Here is a 21,589-nt window from a genome sequence, read left to right as displayed (position 1 = left end):
TAAGGTTTGGTGAAAGAGCTTTATTGCAGGAAAAGAACAACTCAAAGTCATATAGTATAAAGGGAACTTATGAGGGAATGTCCAGGCCCATTGAAGGGTTTGTGAGCAATGTTAAAGATACTGGTGACTGAAGAAATTGTGAGCGATGTTTAAAAGACACTGATGATTTGAAGAACTTGTAAACGGTGGTTAAAGACACAGATGACTTAAAGAACTTGAGAACGGAGATTAAGACGCTGGTGATTTGAAGAACTTAAGTGCAGTGGTTTAGGACGCTGATGATTCGTGGAACTTGAGAACGGTGACTGAGACGCTGATGATTTGAAGAACTTAAGTGCAGAGGTTTAAGTCGCTGATGATTTGCAGTACTTGAGAATGGTGATTAGGGCCCGCAGCCCACGCTGATTCCTAGGAGCACTGGTGACTGGACCGCAGAGAGACACACCAACCGCTGGGAACGCTGGAACCTGTGCAGCGAACTGGCACCTGGAAATGCCGGAGACACTGGAGTACAGCTTCAGAGATTCTCGCCGGGAACAAGAGCGCTGGCATCCACTTCAGGGGAAAGACGATACTCAGGTGCCGGGGCTCTGTACGGCGTCTGACTTTGAATCTCCCGCCACCGCTGGATTGGCGGAACAGTCTGATGAAGTCACCTGCCCCCCGCCCACGTGATGCCGGGTGTCATGGCGGCGCCCCTGCCCCGGAGAACCGCCGGGAGCCGTGCCAGCCAGACGCCGGAGCCCGTGGCCCACCGAAGGCGGAGGGCGCAACACAGACCAGCAGGCACGCAGGGGTAAGCACGGCGAACGCCGCCTCTGGCGTGTGACAGTACCCCCTCCTCCAGGAGTGGCCCCTGGACACTTTCCAGGTTTTGTTGGATGTCTGGAATGGAAGATCCGCACCAGTCGGGGAGCCGTAACTTCAGTAGCCTTGACCCAGCTCCTTTCCTCGGGGCCAAAACCTTTGCATTCCACCAAATACTGTAGATTCTTGTGAAGATAGCGAGAGTCAAGAATAGCTTTGATTTCAAAGTCTGTACCATCTTCAGCCTCTGCAGAGGTTGGCCTTGGAAACTTGGAATGAAACCGATTCAAAACAAGAGGGCGAAGAAGAGAGACATGAAAGGAATTTGGTATCCGGAGATGGGAAGGCAATCCCAATTTGCAAACAACCGGATTCAGGACTTGTAACACGGGGTAAGGACCAATGAACCTCGGAGCGAACTTCATAGTGGGCACCTTTAAACGGAGATTGCGGGTAGAGAGCCATACCCTGTCACCAACCTTGTATTGAGGAGCTGCCCGTCACTTCCTATCCGCAAAGAACTTATAGCGGCTGGAGACTCTCTTGAGGTTAGCATGAACTCGACTCCAGATTTGACTGAAGTGCCGGAGAGTAGAGGCTGCAGCAGGAACTTCTTCCGGAGGACAAATGGGTAATTCTGGAACTTGGGGATGAAATCCATAATTAATAAAAAATGGAGACTCACTAGCCGAAGAGTGGTATAGATGATTATGGGCAAACTCGGCCCAAGGCAACAGCTCCTCCCAATTATCTTGCGAGGGGGAGAGATAAACACGGAGAAAAGTCTCTAAATCTTGATTGACACTTTCAGTTTGCCCATTGGTTTGTGGATGGTAAGCGGATGAAAACTTGAGTTTTATTTGTAAGGCCGCACAGAGGGCTCTCCAGAATCTTGCAGTAAACTGTACCCCCCGGTCAGAGACTATTTCCAGAGGTAACCCGTGCAGGCGGAAGTGTTCCCGGATAAATAACAAAGCCAACTTAGAAGCTGATGGTAACCCGGTCAACGGAACAAAATGTGCCATCTTAGAGAAACGGTCAATAATTACCCAGACGGTGTTATGACCCTTAGAGAGGGGCAGTTCAGTAACAAAGTCCATAGAGATATGGGTCCAAGGCCTCTTAGGAATGGACAATGGGTGCAGCAACCCCGCAGGAGGCAAAGAATTTTGTGCTGAGCACATTGAGGACACGAGTTGACATAATCTTGAACATCCTTCTTCATAGTGTCCCACCAGTAAGATCTTCGTAGAAAATTCCCACATCTTTTGAACTCCAGGATGACCGGAAAACTTGGAGATGTGAGCCCACTGCAACAATCTTGGTCGAAATTTAGCTGGCACAGACATTCTTCCAGGAAGAGGGCCCAACGCGGTGGGAGCCGCTGAAATAGAAACTGGACTGAGAATCAAAGCCTTTTCAACTGAATTCTCCTTATCCGAAGCCATTAAGGAACGGGATAGGGCATCAGCCTTGGTGTTAAAAGTTCCAGCCCGGTACTTAATGACAAACGAAAAATCGGGCAAAGAAGAGCGCCCATCTAGCTTGACGGGGATTCAAGCACTGGGCCGTCTTGAGATACAGCAAATTATTGTGATTAGTGAAAATCGTAATTAGGTGTTTAGCACCTTCCAAAAGATATCTCCATTCTTCCAAGGCAGATTTTATTGCTAAAAGCTCTTTGTCTCCAATGGTGTAATTTCGTTCAGCAGGAGAGAACTTGCGAAAATGGAAACCACATGGATGTAACTTCCCATCTGGAGCGTACTGCGAAAGCACGGCACCAATGCCTACCGTAGAAGCATCAACCTCCAAAAAGAATGGTTTAAAAAAGTCTGGTTGCTGAAGTACCGGAGCGGTCACAAAGGCTGCCTTCAACTGAGCGAACGCTGCTACAGCTTCAGAGGACCAATGGCTTGGGTCAGCCCCCTTCTTGGTTAGGGCAGTAATAGGCGCCACAATGGTAGAGAAACCCCTTATGAATTTCCGGTAGTAATTTGCAAACCCCAGAAATCGTTGCACCGCTTTCAAGGAAAGAGGCTGAGTCCAGTCCCGAATGGCAGAGAGTTTCTCCGGATCCATACGAAGCTCCGTGCCCAAAATGATGTAACCAAGAAATGGAATAGAAGGGACCTCAAAGGTACACTTGGAAATCTTGCCGTATAGATGGTTCTCTCGCAATCGAAGAAGTACCTCTTTAACCTGTACTCTGTGCTCAGTGAGATTCTTAGAAAATATCAGAATGTCATCCAAATATACCACTACATTTAGGTATAACATATCCCGAAAGATTTTATTAATGAATCCCTGGAAGACGGCGGGGGCGTTGCTGAGGCCAAACGGCATTACCATATACTCATAATGCCCGTCCCTAGTATTGAAGGCCGTCTTCCATTCGTCCCCCTGTCTGATACGTATCAAATTATAAGCTCCCCTTAAATCAAGCTTGGTGAAGACTCGGGCTCCTCGAACTCTATCAAAAAGCTCCGTGATGAGCGGCAAAGGATACTTATTCTTAATGGTGACATCATTTAGACCACGATAGTCGATACATGGCCTCAGGCCTCCGTCCTTTTTCTTCACAAAAAAGAAACCTGCTCCCGCCAGGGAAGTAGAGGGGCGGATGAATCCCTTCTGCAGATTAGACTTGATATATTCCGACATAGCTTGAGTCTCGGGTACTGATAAAGGATAAGTGCGACCCCGAGGTGGCATTTTCCCCGGAATGAGCTCAATAGGACAGTCCCAGAGTCTATGCGGTGGTAACGGATCGGCCACCTGTTCCGAGAACACATCTGAAAACTCCCGATAAGCCTCTGGAATAAGCCCTTCATCCGACTTGGAAGATACACGGAGCGGGTAGACAGGAGTGAGACAATTTGAATGACAAAATGGACTCCAAGAAATTATCTGTGTCGACCTCCAGTCGACGTGAAGGTTGTGAAGCTTGAGCCAAGGAAGACCAAGAATGAGATCGTGAGGCATCTCCCGAATCACAAGGAACTCCAGATGTTCTTGATGCAAAGCTCCCACTTGCAGCTTGATTGGCATTGTACAACTTGAAATCAGACCATTAGAAATTTGGGTACCATTAATAGCAGTTAACGTAATAGGTCGTTCGACCAACCGTAACTGTAAACCCAGATTCTGGGCACAGGAAAGGGAAATAAAATTCCCTGCAGCCCCTGAGTCCAACAGTGCCTTAACAGTTTTGACTACTGACTCAGAAAACAGAGACACGGAGAGTAAACAGTCCACTGCCGGAGAAGATTCAGAAGAAACCCCTAGCTCGACTTCTCCAGAACAAGCTAGGACTGCCCGTTTCTCGGGCGAGACTTGCAAAACTTGAGAAAATGATCCGCAGCTCCACAGTAGAGGCAGAGTCTACCCTCACGACGATGCTGACGTTCTTCTGGGGACAGCCGAGACCGATTAATCTGCATGGGTTCGTCTGGACTCGGAATAACTGTTTGCTTAGACGGAAGAGATCGAAATCTTGACCGATCTGACAGACTACGTTCACCACCTCGTTCCTGCATGCGAAGATCCACCTTTACTCAGAGTGAGATCAACTGTTCCAATGAATCTGGCAGATCTCTAGTGATCAACTCGTCCTTTAAACGAACCGAGAGCCCATTCCAAAAAGCAGCCCGAAGGGCATCATTATTCCAGCACAGTTCTGAAGCTATGGTTTGAAAATGAATCACATACTGTCCCACTGAACGAGAGCCTTGTCGAACACAGAGCAAGTCAGCAGAGGCAGCGGTCGTCCTGCCGGGCTCATCAAAGATCCTTCGGAATGACGTGATGAAGTTGGTATAACTAGAAACCAACAGATCTGATCGCTCCCATAACGGTGACACCCACTCCAACGCTGAACCCTCAAGCAAAGAGATAATGTATGCCACTTTAGACCAATGAGTAGGAAAGTTATGTGAAAGGAGTTCGAAATGTACCTCACACTGATTGAGGAAACCACGGCAATTCTTTGGATTCCCGTTATAACGAGGAGGAGTAGGAAGCTGAAGGCGTGACCTGGTTCCAGACAAGGGCGGAACATTGCTAGAGACAACCACTGGAGCGGATACTGGAACTGGAGCTGAAACCACTGAAGCCAGAAAAGTCTGGATTTGATCCAGCCGGCCAGATAATTCCTATAGATAATGCATCACCTGATTCTGTGCTGCTTCCTGACTCTGTACTCGGGAAACCAGGTCCTGCATGGTGCTTGCCTCTGGGTTCATGGGGCCTGAGTATACGGTCACTGACCTAGATTGAGGGTGTTGTGAACTCGGGGATTCTTCCGATGGTTGGGAAGAGGAACCACAACTGGGCCGGAACAGGGGTGACCTGATATAGGATTTCCTCATACAGGACTCTGACAGTAAGGTTTGGTGAAATATTGAAGAGCTTTATTGCAGGAAAAGAACAACTCAAAGTCATATAGCATAAAGGGAACTTATGAGGGAATGTCCAGGCCCATTGAAGGGTTTGTGAGCAATGTTAAAGATACTGGTGACTGAAGAAATTGTGAGCGATGTTTAAAAGACACTGATGATTTGAAGAACTTGTAAACGGTGGTTAAAGACACAGATGACTTAAAGAACTTGATAACGAAGATTAAGACGCTGATGATTTGAAGAGCTTAAGTGCAGTGGTTTAAGACGCTGATGATTTGTAGAACTTGAGAACGGTGACTGAGACGCTGATGATTTGAAGAGCTTAAGTGCAGAGGTTTAAGTCGCTGATGATTTGCAGAACTTGAGAACGGTGATTAGGGCCCGCAGCCCACGCCGATTCCTAGGAGCACTGGTGACTGGACCGCAGAGAGACACACCAGCTGCTGGGAACGCTGGAACCTGTGCAGCGAACTGGCAACTGGAAATGCTGGAGACACTGGAGGACAGCTTCAGAGATTCTCGCCGGGAACAAGAGCGCTGGCATCCACTTCAGGGGAAAGACGATACTCAGGCGCCGAGGCTCTGTCCGGCGTCTGACTTTGAATCTCCCGCCACCGCTGGATTGGCGGAACAGTCTGATGACGGCACCTGCCCCCCCCCCCCCCCCCCCACGTGATGCCGGGTGTCATGGCGGCGCCCCTGCCCCGGAGAACCGCCGGGAGCCGCGCCAGCCAGACGCCGGAGCCTGTGGCCCACCAAAGGCGGAGGCCGCAACACAGACCAGCAGGCACGCAGGGGTAAGCGCGGCGAACGCCGCCTCTGGCGTGTGACAACAGTACTATAATGTTTAACTGACTTACTGTATACAATAGTCAATTTTGTTGTAATAGTTAAGAAAAAAAAGGAACACTATCTTCCTGTGATTGTGCTGTTCATTAATTCGTATTTCATACTGTATTGTACTGTAGGATAGTGCAAGAAATTGTGGAGGAACTATCTCGTGAGGACAATGAGCGTACTGCTTTGCAAATAAAATTAATTCTCCATTACAAGTATGCCCTGGACATATCGATCACCAGCATTAGTAGATAACACAGCGTGTCCAATCTATACCAACAGTAAGACGGCACACAGATGAATACACAGCCAACAGGCAATTGTAAATTCAACGTTTTGAAGCAGTTTACTTTGTCATCAGGTCGAAGCAAACTGCTTCGAAACCTTGCATTTACAACTGCCTATTGCCTGTTTATTCATCCGAGTGCCACCTGACTGTTGATATACAGTACAGTGTATATACACTGTATGTATAGAGTATACAGTACCGTATATACTATACTGTATTGTGCATTCCCATTCACTGCCTAAATAGGCACATGGGACAAAAGCAGAAAGGGAATCTGTTTCCATACACCTGGGGCTCTTTTTCATTCTCATCTGTAACTTGGTCATTAAATACTATAACACGTTATGAAAGCATTTACCTCTACAAATATATACAACTTAAACCTGTTATTCTAACTGAATTTACCCTCTTTCTTCAATAACATTTAGTTACATGATTTCATTAGAGCAGATTAATGGGTAATTCTTCCTACTACAAACAACCCATTTGTTATTAGCACACTATATTATGGTTTATACTTGTTTGATCCATGTTATGATAGCAATTGCACCCGAGTGACAAAAAGAGGAGCCCTAAGCTGTTCAGACCAGCCATGAATAGGGTTTTCACTCCTGACAAAAAAAGTACTCGAGACAGTGTAACAATTATCTGTTCTCTGGCACTGATTGTCTGATTAGCTGCTGCGCAATGGTGGATGTGAAATCTGTATTAAATTACATTAACACTGTTGCTACAGTCCTGAACAAGTGGATTGATGCAAAGGGTGCACATATGTTACAAAAACCATTATAGTATTTACGGTGTTTCTTTTATTTCTCCTCCCTTCCCCTGTTTTCCTGGTAGCATTACTCTTGGGAATTAATTTACGGATCAATTAAATAGATATACAGGTGCGTATATCTTTCCCTTTATTTAAGAGTACACAATTGAATTATGTTACAGGGATTATTGTATTAACAATGTCTCTCATAAGAGCTAAACAGTAGCCAAATGGGCACTGACTAATTTTGTTAATATTTCACTATCGCTTGCTTAATCTCAATTTTATAATCCTCTTTCCCCTTTGTCTGTATAGATATAAACTTATTATATATAACTGTGTATCTACATTTATATCTTATATAGATTTCCCTTCCTGCACTTTCAGGCAACCAGATTGGATAATCTGCCTGTTTTTGGTGCCAATTTTTTAAACATGGAAATAAAGATTTAATAATTTTTAATATAGAATAATCATTTCAAAAAAGAGTGCGCCACACAATAAGCATCTTTTTAGTGGTAGGCCCACTAGTGGCTCACAACTAAATCCCCACCCCATAAATACTGTATTGTGCATACCCTGTATACTATATTATATATATATATATATATATATATATATATATATATATATATATATACATACATACATACATACACACACACACACACACACACATATACACACCTGTATGTATACAGTACAGCCTACTGTATATACTGTAATCTATTTAATTATTGTATCTGAGTAATTATTTTTGGCTCTTCACAGGATATCTCCCATGATAAGAGATGTGAATAAAGAAAAGAGAGTTGAGCAGGCACGGCGATGGATTGAGAGTGGTGAAACATTTCATGATGTCATTTTCACAGATGAATCGTCTGTTGCTCTTGAAAGGTTATCCCGAATGTCATTCCGGAAACGTCACCATATCTCATTAAAGCCACGCCAAACGCATCCATTGAAAGTCCATGTATAGGAACATATATCACGATTAGGAGCTGGTCCCCTATTATTCTTTGAAGGTACTGTACTTTATTCTGTGCCTGTGTTCTGTAAAAATACATGCTGTACTATACAATACATGTAAATGCACAATAAAATGAGTTTCTTATTAATGAACAACATTTTCTTATTTCTGTAGGGATCATGGATAAGCAATTCTTCCAAGAAAAAAATACAGTAGTAGACGGATGTATGATGCCATTCATGAGAAAATATTACCCATTTTATCACAGGATATTCCAAGACAATGATACTAAACACTCTGCTTCAGCCAAATTTATAGAAGAGAAAGGTATCAATTGGGAACGCACACCACAGAGTGAGTATTGTTTTAATACTCATACAAAAAGATGTCAGTCCCCTTTAAAAGCGCTTCTTTCAGCTTGCAGCCATGTTACTTTATATATAGCAGATCAGCCTCAGAACTGCTTAGGCACAACTTTTATCTAACACAAATCAATAAAGTCCTTCACAGCGCTGCTCTTGTAATAAGTCTCTAAGGGATACCACAGCTTAAAAATGACTGTAAATCGTCCATGTCTTATCCACTATGAATGGACAAATAACTCTGATATACTTCACAGTATTCTTCTTATACTTCCACTCCAGTATATACCGCGTTATTCATATAATAGACAGTCTATTTATGTGTCCACTCCAGAAATTAATTTTTCAATGCGGATGTCAAAAAGATTAAAAAACACACTTTATTTTAAAAAGATCCACTGTTAAAACAGGATTCGCACTTTGCAAAATCCACTGTATGAATAGTATCTTCCTTCTTATATAAAGCAATATTCAGTAACATTCGGTTTAGCAGTTTGGTTCTGGGATGGATGGATATTCCCAGGTGGGAGCTCACCAAGTCCGCTGGACGCCGATCTCTTTAGCGGGGGCTTTCTACTCAGGAATTACGTTACCCGTGAAACGCTGCCGTTCCCTCCGCTGGCTGTCCTCCGGCTGTGAACCTCCCGGGTAACGTAATTCCTGAGTAGAAAGCCCCCGCTAAAGAGATCGGCGTCCAGCGGACTTGGTGAGCTCCCACCTGGGAATATCCATCCATCCCAGAACCAAACTGCTAAACCGAATGTTACTGAATATTGCTTTATATAAGAAGGAAGATACTATTCATACAGTGGATTTTGCAAAGTGCGAATCCTGTTTTAACAGTGGATCTTTTTAAAATAAAGTGTGTTTTTTAACCTTTTTGACATCCGCATTGAAAAATTCATTTCTGGAGTAGACACATAAATAGACTGTCTATTATATGAATAACGCGGGATATACTGGAGTGGAAGTACAGGTTGAGTATCCCTTATCCAAAATGCTTGGGACCAGAGGTATTTTGGATATCGGATTTTTCCGTATTTTGGAATAATTGCATACCATAATGAGATATCATGGTGATGGGACCTAAATCTAAGCACAGAATGCATTTATGTTACATATACACCTTATACACACAGCCGGAAGGTAATTTTAGCCAATATTTTTTGTGACTTTGTGCAGTGAACAAAGTGTATCTACATTAACACAATTCATTTATATTTCATATACACCTTATACACACACTCTGAAGGTCATTTGATACAATGGCCCTCATTCCGAGTTGTTCGCTCGTTCTTTTTCATCGCATCGCAGTGAAAATCCGCTTAGTACGCATGCGCAAAGTTCGCACTGCGACTGCGCCAAGTAACTTTACTATGAAGAAAGTATTTTTACTCACGGCTTTTTCTTCGCTCCGGCGATCGTAATGTGATTGACAGGAAATGGGTGTTACTGGGCGGAAACACGGCGTTTCAGGGGCGTGTGGCTGAAAACGCTACCGTTTCCGGAAAAAACGCAGGAGTGGCCGGAGAAACGGTGGGAGTGCCTGGGCGAACGCTGGGTGTGTTTGTGACGTCAACCAGGAACGAAAAGCACTGAACTGATCGCACAGGCAGAGTAAGTCTGAAGCTACTCTGAAACTGCTAAGTAGTTAGTAATCGCAATATTGCGAATACATCGGTCGCAATTTTAAGAAGCTAAGATTCACTCCCAGTAGGCGGCGGCTTAGCGTGTGTAACTCTGCTAAATTCGACTTGCGACCGATCAACTCGGAATGAGGGCCAATATTTTTAATAACTTTGTGTATTAAACAAAGTTTGTGTACATTGAGCCATCAAAAAACAAAGATTTCACTATCTCACTCTCACTCAAAAAAAGTCCGTATTTCGGAATATTCCGTATTTCGGAATATTTGGATATGGGATACTCAACCTGTATAAGAACAATACTGTGAAGTATATCAGAGTTATTTGTCCATTCATAGTGGATAAGACATATGGACGATTTACAGTCATTTTTAAGCTGCGGTATCCCTTAGAGACTTATTACAAGAGCAGCGCTGTGAAGGACTTTACTGATTTGTGTTAGATAAAAATTGTTTTAATACTGTACAAGTTTAATGAACAGTACAATACTGGATGTTTTATTTTCTCTTTTTAACTTCATTAATTAATTTAAAAAAAATCTGTATTTTTTTTTTTTTTTTTTTTAAGATCACCGAACATGAATCCAATTGAATTAGTGTGGGCTCAATTGAAGAGATATATTAGGAGTGTTGCAAAGCCAACAAAACAGCGGCTGTTGGATGGGATCCAAGAATTTTGGCTAGAGGTACTGTTACAGAGTAATTCCATATATCTATTTTAGAGATACAAAGAATGAATGATAATATTGGCTTCTGTAACCTGAAGCCGATTTAACATCACTACACTGTAGCCTTGGCCTACAGTGTAATTAGCATTTGAATAACCAGCACATGACCAGCTCAGTTCATTGATACAGCTAACCCACATGCTGTGAAAGACACACCCACAGGTATGATATACTGTACCCACTTGAAATCAGAGCTCTCTCTTTCTCCTGACTCCCACACTGATACACACAGCTAAAAAGCCTCTCTCAGAAGCATGGACCTTGATATGCCTGGGAAGCTTGGGAGTAATTCCCCTGGAAAGCTAAGTTTCATACTCTCTATATCTGATAGATAGATAAATGGCATAGAATAGTTAAATGTGTTTGTAGTAAAGTAGTTGTGAAACGATTGGCATAGAATAGTTAAATATGTAAATACATTTGACTTAAAGGTTAATGATACTTGTGCAATCATGTGATAGTTATGTGCTGGTGATAATACTCTATGAAATCTGTAATGAATTGGAACAGTAGACAATCTGTAGCATAGCATTCCTGGTATACATTTGTGGATGGTGATTTATAACAGATTGTAGTGGTTTTATATAGTGCATCTTGCTGAAATATAGCATGTGCTTGTGGCAATGGCAGGCTGATATTTGTGGTTACCTGGTGATCTGGTTTTGTGATGGCTCATAGGGACAGCATGAGATATGTGGTGCTGGTCCTGGAAGGCTGGAATTAGTTGGTTTTAGGCCTGAAAAGTTAGCATAATGTAGTACAGACTGGGATTGGCATATAATTACAGGCTACATTATATAACATAGCCAGCATACCATATGCTCTGGTTATTGAGATACTGTTTTGGCTTGGAATTGTGAAATGTGATTATAATGTAACCATATGTTACAGACTTTGGAATCATGGGAGTTTTCCCAAAATGGAGTCTAGCTTCTGTCCCATGCGGTCTGTGGACAATGCAGCCACATGCTGCCCCTCCCCCCCCCCCCCCCCCCACACACACACACACACATACACCAAAACCAATACCCTAAGATATTTATTTAAGATATATATTGTCCAATATATATCAATAAATCTAGGATTTAGCCGAGTGCTTTGAGTAAATATCTCCCCAGTAATAAATACACACATACAGTACATACATACATACATATTCACACTTCTTTCACCCTGTTCTTTTCTTATAAAGTTTAAATCTGTGAAACTATTATATGGTGACTTGCATTGTATTTGACCAATACTGTTTAATGATAAAAGTGAATTCTATGAGTAGCAATTGTTTGTTGAAATACATTCTTATGATTTACATTCTATATGACTGGCGTGCATTCTTATATGAACAGAATATTCCTAACGATTTAAAGATATATATGTCTAGATGCAACCTCTGCGGGTTTGCTTATAAAAGGAAAATTATACATTTGCTTCAAAGATATGAAATATAGTAATATAATACAAGCAATAGAATCAGACAGAGAAAAGGAGGGGAATAGAAAAGGAAAAAAGTATACCCCTTAGACATGATCCCCTTATCAGTGGCGCCCGAACAGGGACTGCTTTCAATTTAAAAGCAGAGAACCCATATTATTATTTTTTCTGTTTAAATCGCTTGTTTACAAAATATACTTTATCTCTCTCCGTGCAAGATTTGTTTGTTTTTTCAGCACTAAGAAGTTTCCTCAAGACCAAGGATTCACACTGAAGTAACCAAGCAAGTATGGTTTTAATTTATAACTTTTATTTGTTACAGCAAATACAGTTATCAAATGCATTATAAACTGTAGCTCTCTCCCCAAGTTTATAAAGCAGACATTTTGCTGTTCAGATTAACTTGTTTACAACCAATACAGCCAGGAATTATCACCATTGTTCTAAGTGATGTGCAAACAGCTCCTTTTCTGGCTGGTTTAAGACCTAAGATTTGCATACCAATAGGTTTCCTTGAATACTAACTAAATAATTTGTATGGGACAGAGTAAAAAGTAAAAAAAATGTTTTAAAGTTTAAACTCAAACTGCTTTAGTTTTGTTCTTAACAGATGCATAATTAATTGCAGCAAACCCATATATGACTTATACATTTTTGGGGGATAAATATAAAAGTTTTTATAGTTTTGAAGCAAATATAAATAGAACTGAAAATTTCTTGATAGTGATAGTAATTTTTTTGTTTAACAGAAATGTATGGAAAGTGTATTCCAATGTACTGTGCTGAAGTAATGACACAAACATTACTTAATTGGCAACTTTTCTAATGTTTGTTAAGGAAATCATACTTTACACAGGAAGGCTTTTAGCACCAATGTGAAGCATTATTTCAGCTTACCACACCTTCTGTTTAGCTTAAATTTTTAGCAGCAATAGAATGGGGGTATTGTTTACAGTGTACAAGACCCAATAAAACAGGGATCTGTATCATACTGTACAGCAGCATTACTGAGCACACACTTGCAATGCACTTACAATACAATTAGTTAAAATTAATAGATTGTTAATGACTGAATATAAGAACCTTATTTAGGAAGAAGAAAAGAATATGGATAATTCTACATATGCTAAACATGCTAACACTATTTTCTTCTCTTTCCAGATGGACTAAGTGTTATTTTTTGTTGTTGTTGATGTTCCTCTTCTTAGAATAAGTTCGTGTAGATTCCATGGAATTATGGATACTTGACAGGTTTTAGTCAAGGGTGTGATATCTGAGTGTGGTACTCGGTCAAGGTATGAGCCGCGTGGGGCGCTCCCACGGACTCATAGATGTAACGCATTAAGCGTAACATCTGGGGGACTCTGCCCTGGTTGCAGTGGTACAAGGCATTCGTTGAATATGTCTTTGAAAGTTGTCTAGGTGGGTACGTGCTTTGGCGACACATTAAGAATTTTGAGCTGACCAATGCGCACTGGATACCTGTTTTAAGGCCGTTATTAGCGATTTCGGCTGGGTGACTCCAGGTCTGCAAGATAAATTCACCGATTCTATAGAGAATCGAGGACTTCATTTCCACTCAGCAGGCAGCAGGGATATCACACAAATTAGTAATACAGTCATAGAACACCGTACATTAAAATATCGATTTCCTTAAATAGTTTAAGAAACTCGCAGAAGGGGGGTATACTAGACCCATTTATTCAACTCTGTTACAATTTATAGGTACCCTGGTAAGAAGCTTATAATCAGGTAAGGTATTGATAAGCAGGGTGTAATTATGTGGACCTTATAGCGGGTTTTGCAATGAGTCCTGTAATAATCGTTCTATAGATTGGTAAGCAGAGGTATTTGAAAGAAGATTAAATCGCAGGAAGGCGAAGTCTTTAACAATAACGGTAAAGATGGATGTTCATTTAATTTAAGATGCCGCAGATGTTAGGATGTCTAAATTTTTCTTTCCTTAGATAAACGGGTCATATGGTAAGTATATATATATGACTTCAGGAAACATGAATTTTTAGACTGCTATATACATGACATTATAAATATTAAGAATCAATGCAATATATGTAATACTCGGAACGTTGGACATGTAATATGCCCTTAGTACTAGGTATGTTGCATGATAAGCAAAGATTTGGCGATCTGGGTCTGTCATGTGTATGTACATAAGGAGACGTCTTTTTGTAACATTATTGACAGATGATAATGGATTCAACCTTTCAGCTTATAATAACAATGAGATACATATAATTGTTCTTAAAACTGTATATGGTAATATATGGGATACAAATAGACAGGTGGTATTAAAATCCTGCTCATTGTGAAATACCAGGTATATACAGGTATTTATAATGGAATATATGTGTATATATTGGAGGAAAATATCCTCAAACCACCTAGTGGTAGTAAGTATGTATTGCAGCCCTCTGACCAGATTCTTAGGAATTGGAAGATGGGCGGGACAAGGTTCTTTTGGAAGATCCTGGAAAAGTTTATTAGCTGATATATCTCTCATAAGGTGACACAGTATTGGATAAACATCGTCACAACTGTTGTAACAGTACATATGGAAAGATTGTATAAATCCCAAGTGCTTGTTAAGAGCTGACACAAATGTGATTTTATTTTTGTGTTCACAAATCTCTGTAAACCCTAGTTAAATTGAAATGTTCAGAATTAAGGAATTAAAAATAACCCTAAAGTTTTTGGTTTTATACACCAGGACAGGGGGATGACCATAGGTCATAAAATATGATCATCCTGTTTAAACTGTGACAGTAATTATTGAAACTGTGGGAAGGTAAGTTATCCTTAAATGCATATAGTGGTAATTTTGATGTTTTTTTTTTTTTAACCTCTGATGACCAGTAGAGACACTTTTGTACTTTAGGAGTTTTGGAAGTACCAGATATTGATGTTGTTAGATCAAATGGTAGGACAACTCCTGGATTCTTTTAACCATAAAATGGAGAAATTTGCTCATGTTAGAAAAGTGGCTTTGCAGAACAGGCATTGGATCAGCTGTTTGCAAAGAAACAATAAAATCATAATCACAAGGTAATCAGGAGATATTGAGCTAATGGTTGCCTAATATCTGATATATGATTGGTCTGTTAACTTGAGTTGTTTCATCTCATCATTACCGGTCCACAGCAGGTAAAAGAATGGTCTCATATTTAAATAGGTTCTACAGGACAATGTTGTGTTATTGGTAATCTATTTGGGTAAAACTTACTAACAGTTTGTGTGTTTGCAATAGATAGGAAAAAGTTTCATTTTGACAGTAATTGTATTATGTATGATAATGTTTTTATTTTCTCAGAACATCAAGGAACAGTCCAAAAATTTGTCAAAGAACCCAAGACTTCCTTGATTCTCCTTCCCAATTAATATACAGATTATTGGACAGGAGAAAGGGGGGGTTGTATATGGGTTGGTTCACGATAAATATATGTGAAAATCCTGAATATCTGGACATTTTTGGAGAAATGTTTTATGAAAATGTAAAAAGCAAAGGCATCCTAGGATCTGGATGCCATCTAGTGGCTAAAATAATGTGAAGTTCAATCTGTAGCACTCGCAAATAGTGGCAAATGTGATTTGTAAAAATTATACAAAATCATCAAGTATCATAGAGGGTGGGGAGGGACAACTAATGCTCTGGAAGAGTTTCTGTTTCTCGCATCTACAGGAAAACAAGTCAACAGAAGGATATCAAAAGACTACAAGTGGATCGGATGGAAGAGAAGACATCATGGGTAGGTAGAGAGACATCCAAACTGATAGCTCTTTATTTCCTACGTAGATACAGATGAGAAGGAAGAGCCCAGCTGTAGACAGACGATATATCCAAAGATGACTGCATGGACCCTTAGATGATCGGACAGGACACAGACCAGAAGTACCGGAAACAGATGACCTGAACCAGATGGTCCAAGGGATGATGACACCCTCAGAAGACTTCACAAAGAAACAACTAGGCCTTTAGTTTCCATTGTTGAGGGATATTAGGAAAGGGCTTGCCCACATAGGCAGATTTTTTTGTCCTTGCATAAGTATGCATAAATATAAAAACAAGGTTTTTTTCCCATCTACCTATGGCGGTGCAGGGGAGAAATGCCTCTTCTCAACCCCTTCATTACTTTATACTTTGAACTGTGAAATGACTTTGTTGTAATCTTTTTCAAACGAAATATTTTCTTTCTTTAGACACCTGTACTAACACAGAACACACACTTACACTAAAATGTTTTTGATGGATTGTCAGTTTAATCTGTCGAATGCCAGATCACTGTCAACAGGGGGATATGTTAGAGTAATTCCATATATCTATTTTAGAGATACAAAGAATGAATGATAATATTGGCTTCTGTAACCTGAAGCCGATTTAACATCACTACACTGTAGCCTTGGCCTACAGTGTAATTAGCATTTGAATAACCAGCACATGACCAGCTCAGTTCATTGATACAGCTAACCCACATGCTGTGAAAGACACACCCACAGGTATGATATACTGTACCCACTTGAAATCAGAGCTCTCTCTTTCTCCTGACTCCCACACTGATACACACAGCTAAAAAGCCTCTCTCAGAAGCATGGACCTTGATATGCCTGGGAAGCTTGGGAGTAATTCCCCTGGAAAGCTAAGTTTCATACTCTCTATATCTGATAGATAGATAAATGGCACAGAATAGTTAAATGTGTCTGTAGTAAAGTAGTTGTGAAACGATTGGCATAGAATAGTTAAATATGTAAATACATTTGACTTAAAGGTTAATGATACTTGTGCAATCATGTGATAGTTATGTGCTGGTGATAATACTCTATGAAATCTGTAATGAATTGGAACAGTAGACAATCTGTAGCATAGCATTCCTGGTATACATTTGTGGATGGTGATTTATAACAGATTGTAGTGGTTTTATATAGTGCATCTTGCTGAAATATAGCATGTGCTTGTGGCAATGGCAGGCTGATATTTGTGGTTACCTGGTGATCTGGTTTTGTGATGGCTCATAGGGACAGCATGATATATGTGGTGCTGGTCCTGGAAGGCTGGAATTAGTTGGTTTTAGGCCTGAAAAGTTAGCATAATGTAGTACAGACTGGGATTGGCATATAATTACAGGCTACATTATATAACATAGCCAGCATACCATATGCTCTGGTTATTGAGATACTGTGTTGGCTTGGAATTGTGAAATGTGATTATAATGTAACCATATGTTACAGACTTTGGAATCATGGGAGTTTTCCCAAAATGGAGTCTAGCTTCTGTCCCATGCGGTCTGTGGACAATGCAGCCACATGCTGCCCCCCCCCCCCCCCCCCCCCCCACACACACACACACACCAAAACCAATACCCTAAGATATTTATTTAAGATATATATTGTCCAATATATATCAATAAATCTAGGATTTAGCCGAGTGCTTTGAGTAAATATCTCCCCAGTAATAAATACACACATACAGTACATACATACATACATACATATTCACACTTCTTTCACCCTGTTCTTTTCTTATAAAGTTTAAATCTGTGAAACTATTATATGGTGACTTGCATTGTATTTGACCAATACTGTTTAATGATAAAAGTGAATTCTATGAGTAGCAATTGTTTGTTGAAATACATTCTTATGATTTACATTCTATATGACTGGCGTGCATTCTTATATGAACAGAATATTCCTAACGATTTAAAGATATATATGTCTAGATGCAACCTCTGCGGGTTTGCTTATAAAAGGAAAATTATACATTTGCTTCAAAGATATGAAATATAGTAATATAATACAAGCAATAGAATCAGACAGAGAAAAGGAGGGGAATAGAAAAGGAAAAAAGTATACCCCTTAGACATGATCCCCTTATCAGGTACTCACACCTGAACATTGTAATAATGATAAAAATCACCTGTATAAAGTATTACCTGTTATAGTTGAAAGAAATGGTCAAGCCACAAATATGTAGTACTGTACTGTATTTTCTGTATAAACTTTTAATCAATGCATTATTAAACATGTTTATAAAATTGCCTTTGAATATTGCGTAAGCTAATTTACAATATTATACTATACAGTATTTATTACCAGTTACTTCTATAGCGCACACATATTCCACAACACTTTACAGAGAATATTTGGCCATTCACATCAGTCCCTGACCCAGTGTAGCTTCCAATCTATATTCCCTATCACATGTATACACACACACACACACACACACACACACACACACACACACACACATTCACGCTAGGGTTAATTTTTGTTAGGATCCTATTGTCCTACCAGTATACTTTTGGATTGTGGGAGGAAACCGGAGTACCCAGAAGAAACCCACACAAGTACGGGGAGAATATACAAACTCTGCACAGGTAGAGCCATGGTGGGAATCGAACCCATGACCTCAGTGCTGTGAGGCAGTAATGCTAACCATCCATACTGCCCCATACTGTTATTCATGTGTATGAACAGTTCTTTACAGTTTTAGGAGTCCTGAATAATAGAGTACTGTATATTTTTGATCAATACAGTACATGAAATCTGATTTGTAATACAGATTTTTTTTTTTTACATTTATATTGATGCTTTTGCAACAAATATTCCATTATACAGTATGGTATGATACACGGGGGTAAATGTACAGTACGATGTGTATTTATGGGGGAGAAGTGTTATTAAACATAGAAACATACTATACAGTACTGTAGAAGCATACACTAGAATTTGACTGTAGATAAGAACCACTGTGTTCATCTAGTATGATCCTTTTTTTACAATACTTTTAGCTCAAACCTTATTTGATCCTAGCCCACCCCACCCCCCCTTTCCATTCTCTGCTCCAAACTACAGAACAGTACTGTATTCAGATTTTTAGTCTTTCTGGGTACAGTACTGTACTGCAATCTCAGTGAGACCGTACAGTATTTCTAAAGTACAGTACATTGACTCCTGAGGTTGCTGTGTATAGTAAAGTACTGTATCACACCTTTACAGTAAGACTGTACAGTATCTTGATAATTACTTATGTACAGTAGCATTACTGTACATTACTGTATTTACTGAGCTGTACAGTATACTTTATTTTGGGGGGAAAACACTAACAACAACAATTCGGCCATCCTGACAATGGGTGATTGCCTTATAGGGCCTGATTGTACGCAAATGCAGCTTTCCTTGCGTCTTTGCTGCCGGTGTGTCAGAGGGCAGATTGGGAAATAAAAGTGGCCCTGTACTATTGTCTAGAAGTGTCCCAAGATGGGCAGCACAAGAGGCACAGTATAACGTACCATGAAGCCATGAATCGGGACAATGCAGTATACTGAGTGTAGTGGGTGAGCCTTCTGTCATATGTGGGCTAGGGCCACATGGCAAAACCTAAAACAGGCCACACAGACACATCAGCCTACCAGGATCCTTGCTGGCGAGGACTATGGCCTATCTCCCCCTGACTGTAACAATGTGTCATGCATAATGTCTCGGCGGGCAAGTATTGTGATGTCAGTCACTGGTGGACACAGCAGCCAGGTCTGGCAACAGCAGGGACAAAGAAGTATGCTTGTACAAGGCTCCCAAACTCAGAATCTTGGACATTAGTTTCTCATACAGCACTGGTACGATATACAGTACCTTTGCCGTTTTAGAGTAACATGAATTCTAATAAGCACCAATATGAAGAAACGTGATTTGTCTAAGCTGCATACTGTACAGTATTTTTTTTTAGGTACTGTACATTACTGTATTAATCAAGTCACAATTGTGCTTACATTTTTCAGTATAAGACTGTATGTTACACGGTTATAAATGATGTATGTATTTGTTTTTAATTATTTTATGCAATAAAAAAGCATGAGAACTTTGCACAATTGTACGGAGTGCTTCCTTTATGCAGTGGAGGGTAATTCCTCTCCACACATATTCTGATGGTTCATACAGTACAGTAGTTACCTACCCTCACAGATATTGCAGGAGTCTCCAACATGTAACTCTTATCTCCTAATCGCTTGCATCATACAGTACAGTACAGTACATTAAATCAAATCTCCCAGAATGTTAACCGCAGCCTGGGTTACAACAAGGAATTTGTAAGGACAGTGATTTGCGCCAGTCAATACAGGTACAGTATGACTGCTACCGTACAGTATTTGTGCAAAGTAGTCCTGACTCTAAGCAACCACTTTTTTTTTTTTTTTAATTACAAACACACAAATGCATCCCAGACGGAAATCTGCTGTACACAGCATACAGCTTATGGTGACAGGACTCACTTACTGTATTCCCACCCATAGTCGTGGTGTATTTTAGATAGCGTAATGAGACACTCCTGCAACATTGCCCGTATTCATGTAAAATCTGTGTGCAAACAGAATCTCTATTGAATGTAAAGTACAGTAAGTACACTACAATCAGAAAAAAAATAGTGTCGAGGAAAAAAGCCTCATGACAGATACACGAGCTCATGTCTAAGTGTACAGTAAGCAGTGATCCCTTGCCTTGGTTTTAGTTTATGCCCTAATGGCTAGGGGACTTGGCCGCTCACGTAATGTACTATACTGTACTGTATCCCTGACTTCCATGGACCATACTGTACTGTTGCTTTAACTCCTTGCTTCTGTATACACTATATTTATATTGATCACTCTACGGGACCTCATTGCCCTTGTATTTTAGCTAGTGTATTGAGATGCTCCTTCAGCATTGCTCTGTAGTTTGTCAATTAGCTATGCGATAGAGTCTGGTGTATCGCAGACAGTACCCTCCAACTGTACCTTTTTTGGCAGGTACAGTACCTTTTTTTTTTAGGGTCTGTACCTGCCAAAAAGGTCTTTGTACCGAATGTTGACTCTCCAAATTAACAGTGAAAGTATAGGAAAGGGGCCGTGGCCACGCCCCCTTTCCTAATTTGTACCGGTTTTCATGTGTAAAATGTTGCAGGGTATAATACAGTATTGTAATGTGCAGCCAAAACAAAACAAAACAGAGAAGTATTGGAAAGTAGACTCTTTTTTGGGAGCACTCTAATTCAGAGGACATGTTGATACTGATAAAATCATTTTTAATAAGTAAATCACAAAATAGGATTTAAGGAGTATCTGAGTATGAATAAAGAAGCTTCGCGAAAATATGAAAAAAGATTATAAATCATGCGTGATATCCATATCACAATCTACCAGTTGTCGGAAATTAATAGCTGTGGTACCAAAAATAATTCATCATTGCACGTTGAAACTCATGTAGTATGTGACCATCATTTATTCTGCAGATATCCATTATGGATCATTATAGATGCAGAGAATTAAATCATTGGTCATGTGAAAACAGAGTACCCAATAATATACAGTATGT

Source organism: Pseudophryne corroboree, chromosome 5 (genome assembly GCF_028390025.1).
Source record: "Pseudophryne corroboree isolate aPseCor3 chromosome 5, aPseCor3.hap2, whole genome shotgun sequence".
In the NCBI taxonomy this organism is placed as follows: domain Eukaryota; kingdom Metazoa; phylum Chordata; class Amphibia; order Anura; family Myobatrachidae; genus Pseudophryne; species Pseudophryne corroboree.
This window is presented reverse-complemented; position numbering follows the sequence as displayed.